The sequence below is a fragment of the Pelophylax lessonae genome (genome assembly GCF_965119305.1).
Source record: "Pelophylax lessonae genome assembly, chromosome: 10".
Taxonomy (NCBI): Eukaryota; Metazoa; Chordata; class Amphibia; order Anura; family Ranidae; genus Pelophylax; species Pelophylax lessonae.
The window spans coordinates 171,082,264-171,092,521 of record NC_138777.1 but is presented as its reverse complement, the minus strand read 5'-3'; positions in this window follow the sequence as shown (position 1 = coordinate 171,092,521).

The window sequence follows — 10,258 nt, the reverse complement described above, 5'->3', positions numbered from 1 at the left end:
AAAAAAAATGACATGGGGCCCAGAAAAAAAATTCATAGCAGCATTTATCGGAGCATGCAGCCTGGTAAGCTAGGAAAAAGGGGCAGGGGTTGGGGGTAAGAGCTTGCAGCCCCCTCCTAAACCATACCAGGATGCATGCCCTCAACAAGGGGAGGATACATTGCAAGGAGGGACACCCCTGGCAAGGCATTTTGTCTCCATGTTGATGCGGACAAGGGCCTCTTCCTAACAACCTTGTCTTGGTGATTGTGGGGGAGTCTGCAGGTAGGGTGTTTATCAGAATCTGAAAGCCCTCTTTACCAATAAGGGGGCACACAGATACCTCCCCTCTCCTATGTGAATGTGTAAGGGGTACATAGTAAAAAAAAAAAGTAAACAGTAAATCAAGACATTTACACAGTTTTTGATAAGTCCATTATTTCAAACAAAATGTCCCATCCCATTGCTGTCTTGCACTAAATGACATCTCTCGGGCCCCACAGCTGAAGGAAACAAAAGGGATGGGATCTCCTTGTTAACTCCATGCCCATTTGTCATCAATGTCAATGCCCAAACATGGCCATATGGTCATATTTGGTCAATAATGTCACCTTTTCCCTGTCCCTTTGTTTACATGATCAAGGCCAGTAAATAAATGTAGCCAGGTAGTATCACTGGGTGCTAAGGAAGTGACAGATGCCTTAGCAACTACTGACAGATAGGAAGCTGTCATATATTACAGCAGTAGAGCTACCACTACTATATACTGTATGAGGTTCAGCTCTCTTTGAACAAGCTAAAAGTCCAGCATTTGGACAAACATCCAAACAAGTTTGGTCTGAACTATAACTTACAGTGATAATAAAGCAGGGCTCAAAATTTCAAGTCCTAAGCTACTAGCCAGGCCTTACTTGCCACCAGTTGCCCAACCCAACCCCTACCCTGCCCCGCCCCTAGTTCTGCTCCTAAACACGCCCTCTTAAATTTTCTCATGAAATTACACAGTTAAATGTTTATGTAGAATTAAAGTGGATGTAAACCCCATTCATAAAATTTGACCTGGGCACATATATCTGTAGTGTTTACTTATCTCTCTAAAGTCCTAATCCCCGTGTCTTTCTGCTGCTCCATTCCAATATTATCAGCATTAAAACTTCTGACAAATTTTCCAACACAGGATATAAAATCAGCTGGAAATATGTATTTGGGTGGATGCATAGAGATAAATTAGCAGAGACCTGATCTATTCACAGCACAGGTCTTCATGTTTCTTCCTTCCTCTGCCTATGTGGAGGGGGGGGGGGGGGGGTGTGCCTTTCCTCCAATCAGCTGTCACACAGTGTATGCCAAGACTTAACGCCCCACACAATATTAACATAAACCATATTTCATTGATCTGACTGTGATACATAAAATAAGGATAAAATATAACTGGCCACTATAGGCATTGTACACATCATTACTGGCTTGTTAAATAAATACATACAGAGTGCAGGGTTGAGAGGTGCACTATGCTAGGTGACTGGGCAGGAGTTACATTTTCTTTCTGGGTTTGCACTGAACCCATCCCTAAGGCCCCACTCCCACCTGCACGTTTTGTAAACGCATGCAAAATTGCATATTTTTGCCCACATTTATAAAACATGCTAAAGCCACATCACATTTGCTGTGCCATTTATTGTTACTAACCATCCCAAACACCGCAAACTGACATATGTTTTTCTGTGTGCAAAAATGTGCATACACTGTAAAATAAGTGGTGTAAAGAAAAAAAAAAAAAACACCCAAAACTCAAAACTGAATGCGGCAAAACCCCCATGAGCTACTTTGCCTTGTGTAGGGTATCTAAATTTAAACAAATGGGCTGCCCTCTGCATGTTGCGCATCCTGCCTCCTGAGGATATGCAACCCCAGCAGTGTTGACCTGTAGCACTCTACTCTTACTGCCTCTCAATTCACATGAAAAGGAAGATGACCTGCTCAGGAACACAATGTCGGTGAGGAGAGAATCTGTGGGGCTGCACTGGAAACTAAACTTCCCGGCATGCAGCACCGCACACGGAGCCCTCTGTATAGATCACTGGGGGAAGTGGCTTGTATGGCTTGTCTAAGCCGAGTGGACCCGCACCCTGCCCAAGCCAAGCAGACCCTCCCCCCACCTGAGCCAAGCCAGCCGAGCCGAATGGACCTCCTCTCCGCCTGAGCCGAGCGTCCCGCCCGATCTGACCTGGCGGAACGGAAACCTGACCTGCCCAAACCGAGTGGGCCCTCCCCCCATCCGAACCAAGCCAGCTGAGCGGATCCGCCCCCCCCCCCCCCCGGATATGCGAGTGGAAATTTTGAGGGCTGATTAAAGGGTACACTTTTTGTGTTAAAATAAAAAAAAAGATGCTATACCTATACAATATCATTGCAAAAAGTGGTCCCTTACCTCCTCTTTGGCAGTCCCCTACTGACACTGTCCGATCCTCCCACCTTCAGGTGCCTCCTTAGCAAGCTGGGTGCTAAGGGGCACCAGTGAGCATGTTTAGGAAAAAGGGGAGTAGAACAGGTAGTGGGGCGTTTTTTATCTTAATGCAGGGAATGCATTAAAGTATAAAACATTTTAACTTTAGAACCACTTTAAGCTCATCCTTAGTTAAAGCAGTATTAAACCCAAAACTAAACATGTATTGCATATTACCAATTATTAAATGTGGTGGGTGCATCACTTTTCTTTTCTTCTGCTTTTTTCCCCTCGGTTTTTACCTGGTGATTTGGCCAGCAACTCACCTCCCATATTAGTAAGACACAACTCTGGAGGAATGAGCACAGGGGGCACAGTAGACAGCAGCATTGTGAGTCTGTGGGGACACTAACAAATTGAAGCCAAACTATGGCTCACACTTTTTAATCAGATGCAGGAAAAGTTTTTTTCCTTTTGGGATAAAGGTTTTCCATGAATAAATAAAAAGCTTTTCATTTTCATCACCCCTTTCAGTGTTAAGTGGCTTGTCTAGTTCATATAAACTGATGCATTCTGCTAGAGCTTGGGCTTTTGGAAAACAACAGACTTGCTGATTGGTCACCAAATGAAAATAGAAGAAAGAAAAAAGGAAACTAGTACAGCCATCACATATAATGCCTCGTACACACGTTTAGATAATCATACGATAAAACTCCCTTTCGACCTGATTGCACGATAATCTGATCGTTAGTACACAGCTTTCGACAGCCGATCACGACAGTTCATCCAACAAAATCCGAAGGGACAAACAGGAAAACTTCTGTTGTACGATAGCCTAGCAAACGACAATCGTTTGATCAGTACACTATGCGTCCGCTAAAAATCAATCGACAAAGACCGCGCATGATCAGAAACACTAAAATAGCATGGAAAAAGCCTGGCTGCCATTGTTTTTGTTTTGCACCATCTGATACGTAGCTACACAACCAGGAAGCTTTTCCAGAATCGTACAAAAAAAATCCTACGTTTATATGCATTGTTGAATTCGATATTAGTATCATGCAACAAAATGCGAACGATGAGTCTTCCGATTATCTGAACGTGTTTACGAGGCATTAGGGTTACTAAGCTGCAATATAATACGTTTGCTTTTGGGTTTAATACTGCTTAAGGGCTCTTTCACACGGGCGGTCCGATCAGATCCGCCTGTCAGTTTTTTAGGCGGATCTGATCGGATGCCCCATTCAGCCCTATGGAGCAGCGGATGTCAGCGGTGACATGTCCGCTGCCACCCGCTGCCACCGCATCCGATCCTGTCCGTGAAATCCGCACGGATGGAAACCCTATTTTCCATCCGTCCTGGGGATCGGATCGGATGAGAGCGGACAAGTGGTCCGCTCTCATCCGATTCCCCATAGAGAGCAGCGGGAGCTGTGACACCTCCCTCTCCGCTCTGCAAGCGGAGACGGAGCTGTCATCCGCCGGCTCAGCGGGGATTGTGGATCGATCCCCGCTGAGCAGCACGGATCCGCCTACGGAGGCGGACCGTGTGAAAGAGCCCTTAGGCAGACCGAATTTCGCAGGAGAGATGTAGCAATTTGCAAACAATGTAGCATTTGCATTCCTTATGTAATCCATGCAACCAATGGAGGAGTTCCCCTTAGCAACAAATAATCCACCTCAATAAAGTGCATGAAAAAATGGTTTTACTTTGAATTTACTGTAAAATATTTTAGTATAGTGTGCTGTCATATACATTATGTGTAATATGTGATTAAAGACATGGGTAATATTTCTTTCTGTACCAGTTTAAATCCACCACCCCCTAATGTGAAATAGCATACAAAGGCATTTAATACAGTGCATCTGGAAAGTATTCACAGCGCTTCACTTTTTGACATTTTGTTATGTTATAGCCTTATTCCATAATTGATTAAATGTATTATTTGTCTCAAAATTCTACAAACGATACCCCATATTGACATCGTGAAAGAAATTTGTTTGAAATCTTTGCAAATTTATTAAATTAAAAAAAGAAGAAAAATCCCATGTACATAATTATTCAGATCCTTTGCTTATTACTTTGTTGAATCACCTTTGGCACTAATTACAGCCTCAAATCTTTGTGAGTATGATGCTTCAAGCTTGGCACATCTATTTTTGGTCAGTTTCTCCCATTCTTCTTTGCAGAACCTCTCAAGCTTCTTTCGCGTTGTCATTATGGTGTAATGTTTGTAGGATTTTGAGGAAAATAATGATGTTAATCCATTTTGGATAAGGCTGTAACATAACAAAATGTGTCAAAAGTGAAGCGCTGTGAATACTTTCCGGGTGCACTATATTTTTAAATGCCTTTGGTTAAATTTTTCATGCTTTACCCACTTCAGGTTCGGAAGGTTTTACCCCCTAATGATCAGGCCATTTTTTGCGATTCTGCACTGTGTTGCTTTAACTGACAATTGTGCGGCTGTGTGATGCTGTACCCAAATACTATTGATGTCCTTTTTTTCCCCACAAATAGAGCTTTCTTTTGGTGGTATTTGGTCGCCTCTGCGGTTTTTAAATTTTGCGCTATAAACAAAAAAAAGAGCACAATTAAAAAAAAACACAATATTTTTTACTTTCTGCTATAAAACATTTCCAATAAAAAAAATAAAAAAATTATTATTTTTTTATTCGTTTAGGCCAATTTGTATTCTGCTACATATTTTTGGTAAAAAAAATCCCAAAAAGCGTATTTAAAAAAAATAGTTATAGCATTTACACACTATGGGATAGATTTGTGGTCTTTTTATTTTTTTATTTTTTTATTAGTAATGGCGGCGATCAGTGGTTTTTAGCGAGACTGCGACATTGCGGCAGACACCTAACTGCCATTTGTGACACTTTTTGGGGACCAGTGACATTAATACAGTAATCAGTGGTAAATAATATAACACTGGGGATGATCAAGGGGTTAAGTGTATGCATAATAGTGCTTACTGACTGTGTGGGGGGATGGGTTGGACAGAGGCAGGGAGAGATCGGTGATTCAGCTTAGCTGAATCACACGGTCTTTCCCTGCCTCTCTGACAGAAAAGCAGCCTGCTTTGTTTACATAAGCAAGTGGTTCTTCTGTCATTCTAGCTGAAAATTGTGGGAAGCTGGCGGCAATCGAGCCCACTCCTCCTGCGTTCTGGCTCCCACTGTGTCTAATAACAGCGGGAATCTATGTGCAAATAATCACATAGATCTACCTCATTATGCACAGCCGAGTTGCCCTGCCGCAGTAAATCTGCGTGCGGAGGTCGGCAAGTGGTTAAACTGGTACAGAAAAAAATAACTTCATGGCTTGGTTTGTGCTCTGGCATGCACTGTTAACTGTGGGACCTTATATAGACAGGTGTGTGCCTTTCCAAACCCTGTCCAATCAACTGAATTTACATGATGGACTCTAATCAAGTTGAAGAAACATCTCAAGGATGATCAGTGGAAACAGGATGCACCTGAGCTCAAATAAAGGCTGTGCATACTTATGTACATGTGAATTTTTTCGTTTTTAATACATTTGCAAAGATTTCAAACAAACGTTTTTTTCACATTGTCTTTATGGGGTATTGTTTGTAGAATTTTGAGGAAAATAATGAATTTAATCCATTTTGGAGTAAGGCTGTAACATAACAATATGTGGAAAAAGTAAAGTGCTGTGAATACTATCTGGATGCAATATAAAGCTGTTGCAAACAAGAAAAAATACCTCTCTCGACCCTGGTTTGCAGTGCTTCTGGGAGGCAGGGGTGACATCAATGTGCCTCACGCCTGCCTTCTGAAAAGGATGGCTGCCCAAAAACATGTGAGAATGTACCCTTGCATGATGGGGAGGGGGTTCTCATGGAATTTGGAGTCCTCAGCTTTCCAAGGAGGCAGTGGTGAGGTACAGTAAAGCATCAAAAGCTGGGACCAAAGTAAGTATTTCTTTTTTCTCAATAGCTTTATTTTTAAAATCACCTTATTAAATAATTTTACTATGGATGTCTTTCAGTACAGCAGGCCTTCCATTTTCATGGAAGATGCACTTTAAGATGACCAAACACTAGGGTGGGGACAAGGGGTGGGCCGGAGGGACGGTTGCCCCGGGTGCAATGGTTTATTGCAGGGATGGGGGGGCGCCTTGACCCTAACCCTAAGGGAAGGGGGGGTGGAGTTTGGCATCCTTGCCCTGGGCGCTGGATGACCTTGTCCTGGCACTGCCAAACACAGATCACAATAATACATAATATTAATATAAATTCTATTTATTTTTTATTCTTAAAATTAAGTTAGCCACATTAGGGATGGCTCTTACATATATGACTTAACATAAAACTATGTCAAAAGGACTCTTGCACAGACCCAGAAGGTTACAAAACTGCAATAGAAAATGTATTGGACAGCTTGCTTGTTTTTTCAGAAAGGGACATATTCCATACCAGTGGGAACATAGAGGCCAGTACTCATTTTTCACTAGTTTATAAAGCCTACTTTCCCCTTTTACATTTACCCAAGTTATTCGTTTGTGAAAAAAAATAAACATGGGACACACAGCATTTTACTATTAGATATTACAGGTTTGACTGACAGTATCTTGATTTATATGCATTAAATATATTGTGATTATATACAGTGACCAGGAACAGAACAGTGACAAGGTCACTATACCCATCAGGGGTATAATCCTTAAAAAAAAAAAAATAAAAGCAGCTCTATAATATTAAATAGCTCTGGTAGAACTTGTAGGGCTTGCAAATATAACAGGTGGGGACTATAATGAGTGGGGGCTACATAGGCATGCATAATAAGCAGAAAGAAGGTGCACAACATTTCCAAACACGGAACGCTAAGCAACCAGTATGTGTCATGCTGAATGTTCACACATGTACTGATTAAATAAGCAATACAGTGTACTAAAAGAAAAACATGTGTTTTATAATCTACAACAACATATTACTTATTCCATGGATAACACACCACTTAAAACAGAGCACAGTGATATACTAAGCATGTATGGCTTTGCAGAAACCAGTTCTGTATTTAGAATTTCAAAAACTATCATCTATAGCTCGGTGACCATAAATAACAGCGTGACCCTCACAATAAAACACTAAAAATGAATGCTAATAAAAACATTTGTAACATTTTAACACAGCATAATATAGCAACATGCAGGCAAAGCAGATTGTGGTATGTATCAAAATCAAGCAACCAAAAAACACAGACCAGCAATTTTTGGAATCATACAGTATTTTTTACCAAGTTTCACAGCAGCTGGAAACACAGACAATTTGTAGCAGCAGATGGTACATAAACCTGTCTTTTTATGTTATGAGAAAGAGCACAATAATATACTACAGCCACACAAAAGGAGAACAGATCTCAGACAGGAAAAGAGGAAAGTGGCCTTTATCTCTGATATGTGGAATTTTAACTTGGGTCCATATTTTATTATGATGCTTTTCATGTCAGAATCTTATACAGAGGAGATAGGCTATGACATGACTCTTGAAGGTCTCATGCCCAGTCACTGTGGAGCTAGAAGTTCAAGTTTAACTTGGAAAGCATGGAGATGGATTAGAACCCCTGTTAGAATTTTGCTGTCTGTGTCCCTTCTAGGGAGATTTTCCCTTTCTTTTAGTCCTGTTAACTATTATCTCTGAAAGGTAAAGAAAATCTCAAAATCTGGGTTGTCTCCAGAACAGGATTAGTGAGGATATCTTCCAATGGGGACACTAGTTTTGGTGACCCAGGTGAAAATCAGAGATTCTATTACTTTAGAGCAGTTTCCTCTTCCTTCCTGTTTGGCTATTTAACAGGAAGTGAAGTGTGATCCCCTCAATGGGACACAGATGACATAAATAAATCTTACAGAGATTATATCCCTCCCTTATTCTATCCAAAATGAAAAAACTGCCTTTAGTTGTACCTTCAGTATGAAAATCACAAGGATAAAGAAGGGTAAAAGAAGAATTGATTACACCCGATTATTGGTCATTGACCCTTTTGCATGCTCCTTAAAGCAGCGGTGTCCCCCCTCTGGTCATATCTCATTGGATTACTGTTGGCTCCTTTGCAACAAAAATAGGAACCAATAAAAGTGTAATGGGATGAGCCATTTAAGAGAGAGACAGAGAGAGAAAGACATGGCCCTCATAATTAAAGAGTTGCATTTTTCATGATCAGCATTATTTATTTTTTTTTTTTAAGATTTGCCATTTTTTTTTAAAGATTTTACAAACATATACAAACTAATACTCCTACATTTTCCTTATACTCTCCATACAGAAGAAGTGCTAGCTTCTTTTGGAAAGCTCTGCTACTATGAAAAAAAATATGAAGGTGTCAATTTATTGCATATTGGCTTGCTGAATCCATTGCTGGCAATCAGTGTGAATTTAAAGCAAACCCGTCAAAAGAGCAAAAATGGGCACTGTAACTTCTGACCCACTTCTAAAAGTGCAAGTTTCCTGGCTTTTGCTCTCACCCAGTGTTTTTTTTTATTATTTCCAAAGAAGTCACTGACCCAAAACAATCATGCAGACAATTCTGAAAAAGAAAAAAAAAATCATAACTCCTTTACTTATTTCTGGCCAGTTTTGTGTCACAAAAGGTTTATTAAAGGTTTTTAGAGTTTTATACAGCGTAGATGGACACATCAAAATAGTGCAATAGAGACATAAAGACAAAGGCAAAGTATGCCTAGTAAATGTCAATTTGTTACAACGACTGGAGCTTTTCGCTAAAATGGAGTTGCATAAAGGTACTAGACTCCTGGCTCCATGAGCCAAACAAGGTCAGGAGGAGTACTAAACATGCCACCAGGGTGTGCTCCATGTCAATTACGTCAATTAGGGGGTACCCTTCGGCACATATTGGGAGTATAGGAGTGAGGGGAGAGGGAGGTAGGTTAAGTTTAGGTAGGAGGAAGAGCTTCCAAGAAGGGAGAGTGTAGTTGAATAGAGTACTTGCCTGGGGAGGGAAAAGGAAAAAAAACAGGGGGGAGGGGGCGCATTCAGGATCGTTCGTCCTGTGTGGGCCAGGAGCTAGGCATGTTGACAGCGGGCTGCAGAACTGATCACACCCAGAGTAGGGTACAATCTATGTTCGGGTGATCATTGTAGGTTATCCAAGGCTCCCAATCCTTCAGAAATTAGGTGTGGAAGTACTCCAGAATAAAATTCTGGCCAATTTTGAAGCAAAGGAGTCAGAATGCCAGTCTACATACTTCTCTCATGGCTGGTTTGAAAAGTGATTTCTGCTTTGTTTCAGCCTGCTGATCTTGCTTAACATGTGACAGGAGACTGTCAAGGTGTCCAGATATGAAGAAATATTTAAATTGTGCTTTACTATTAAACCTATATGGCTATTTTCAGCTTTTTAAAAAAAGAAGACAATTGTTCTAGAATGTCAAAGGCTTCAACTGAGCATACACAAACAAAAGCAAGGATGGCTGTTGCTGGTTTAGGATCATGTCATAAGCAGGGAATATATTTCTAGGAAACTCCTTTACAGCCACATGCAATGTTAAGTCTCTGAGTGTTATCATTTTCCTTCAGGACATTGACAAGTTCGGCTTGACATGCTCAAGGTTACAATGTTACAAAGAATAGTATGCCCATATAGGGAGACGAAAACATTAATGCCAAGGATGGCATACTTTTACTTTTAATTAGTTCCAAATTGTAAAACCACTGCTAAAGTCTCCTAAAAACAGGTGCATGTTGCCCTTGGCCAAGATTGTCATTTCCAAAACAATTACAGAAGTTTGATGAAAATATTGTGAAAGGCAGCCAAGGGACAACTTGCACCTGTTTCTAGTTG